General features: G+C 32.3%; 1 protein-coding gene across 1 annotated transcript in view; it reads right to left on the bottom strand.

Moving 5' to 3' along the window:
* LOC125025028 (mediator of DNA damage checkpoint protein 1-like) overlaps positions 1 to 2,500 on the bottom strand; it is a 41,194-nt gene that overhangs the window by 15,716 nt on the left and 22,978 nt on the right. The window lies entirely within an intron of this gene.

Here is a 2,500-nt window from a genome sequence, read left to right as displayed (position 1 = left end):
GAGAGAGAGAGAGAGAGAGAGAGAGAGAGAGAGAGAGAGAGAGAGAGAGAGAGAGAGAGAGAGAGAGAGGGGGGGGGGGGGGATAGACAAAGAGAGACAGAGACAGAGAGAATAGAAAGAACAGAGAGAGGGAGAGAGAGAAAATGTACGAGAAAATAAAAAAAACATAATTAAGAAAATAAAAAAGGGAAAGACAAGGCTGGACTAGGAAGAAGGGTAAAAGAAGCAATAAGAAAAAAAAGAGAAAACTTGAAACAAATAAAGAAAACAAAAATACGAAAAGAAAATGAAAAAAAGCAAGACAGATTATCAAGAGAATGAGAAAGAAATGGAAGATAAGGAGAATGAAAGAGAGGAAATGGCTCTCAGATAAACAAAACATGACATTAAGAAGATATTTGTGACAAAAATAGCTCTTCTTATCAAGCCATTATAATACCAATGATAGTAATGACAATAACATTCAATGTTATGATGATGATGGTGATGATAATGATATTAGTAATAATAATAATTACAAAAATAATAACAATAATAATAATAATGACAATAATGATAATTATAATAATAATAGTAGTATTAATTATTATAAAAGTAATAATAATAGTAACAATAATAATAATAATAACAATAAATAACGATGAAAATTATATTAATAATAATGATAAGAATAACAATAATAATGATAATTATAATAATATTATTATATTATAGTAATAATAATAATGATAATAATGATAATAATAACAATGATAGTAATAATTATAATAATAATAATAATGATAATAATAATAATAATGATAATAATTATGATAATGATAATGATAATATTAATAATAATGATAATAATAATTATATAAATGATAATAATGAAAATATTGAAAATAATGATAATGAAATGCAAAAAGATAAATAAACAAATGAATAGAAGAAAAACAAAAGTTAAAAAACGATCCATAGATAGATAAATCACTCTACCAGCAAACACGATAACAATAATGTTATTGTTGCGGTGTTTACATATCGACGGGCGTCATTGTCTGCGCATAGTTACACCTTTCACCATCCATGTGACATAAGTGCGCGAGTGTGTTTATGCGTAGACTTCCGAAAGTGCATTCATATCTGCTGATTTATTCACTGAATTCGATTTTCACTCTAATGTTGCAAAAGTCTGCATCAAAGAACGCTGTATCGCGAACTTTCAAACCACAGTAAAGAATATGAATGATGGGAGCGTTGGTCTGGTGTTCAGTCGTAAATTCAGACCGCTGCTGAAACCTGTAATTGGTGTCACGATCTCCCGATTCACGCTCAACATTGAACTTAGACAAGGGCTATGTTAGTCTATTTTAAAGCATTCCAGTAAAGTTTTATTAATACAACCGATTAGATATATTTACTTCAATCGAAGCAAAGCGTGGTACAAGAAATAATGGATATAATACTAAATCAAACGCCTTTATTATTGATCTAAGAAATGACATCTTTAGATTTTTTTCAGATTAAGAAGTAAACTATTATCTACATCTTCAGCAACAGTAATTCAAGTGAAAATATATTTGTAATAATAACTATTCAATTAGAAACAACTTGAAATATCCATCATCTTTCATTTTCACACAGAGGTCGCTTCTCGCACATTCTGGACACGATATCCTCATCAACCGATCTGCTGTGTACCCAACCTTGCTTATATCCAACTCATTGATTTTTTGTGATGAAGTGTTAGGTGACGCAGGAAATTATTGTTTTTCTGCATGTTATGAAGGTAATTTTTATGAAAAATAAAAATGACTGTCATCAAATGAGCTTTAAAACTGCTCCAGACACAAAACTATATTAAGCCACTGCCAAAAAAAGGGTCATACTTCCTTTTTAAATTCACGAAATAAATATCTTAATTGGTATATACGAACCTTAAAAATAGTGATAGAAAAAAAACATACCATATTAAGAGTTCAAAATACGCTGATGAAACGGCTTCAACCCCCCTCCCCCCTCCCCCGCACACACACACACACACATACACACACAGACACACACACACACACGGTCGAATGAGCAAGGTGTGACATGACGGAGAAATTTTGGCCAAGAAGTCCAGGGGCCAAGTGGGCGGTGACATTGATTATGTGGCCACACCAAGGCGACGTTCTCATGTCAGGATAAGTAGATCTTGGCCGTGTTTATGTCGGGGTAGTTACGGGCCAGCACGAAGGAAGATTCCGGCGGTATGATGGCCTTTGGTAACTGGCCGCGGTTATGGACTCCATTTTGGATACATGTCGAGTTCAAGGTTTCTATACGAATTACATATATATGAAACTATGTATACAATTTGTGTTCTTCCATATACCTCGGTCTAACTAGTCATTTCATTGTAACCAGGCATATAGGCGTTTTATGTTGTACTAAACAGGTGAAGGTACCTTTCTGCAGCATGAATAATACAAAAAGTATATGAAATAATCCTATATACAGGAATTTATACCACTGT

Source organism: Penaeus chinensis, chromosome 4 (assembly GCF_019202785.1).
Source record: "Penaeus chinensis breed Huanghai No. 1 chromosome 4, ASM1920278v2, whole genome shotgun sequence".
Taxonomy (NCBI): Eukaryota; Metazoa; Arthropoda; class Malacostraca; order Decapoda; family Penaeidae; genus Penaeus; species Penaeus chinensis.
This window is presented reverse-complemented; position numbering and strand designations above follow the sequence as displayed.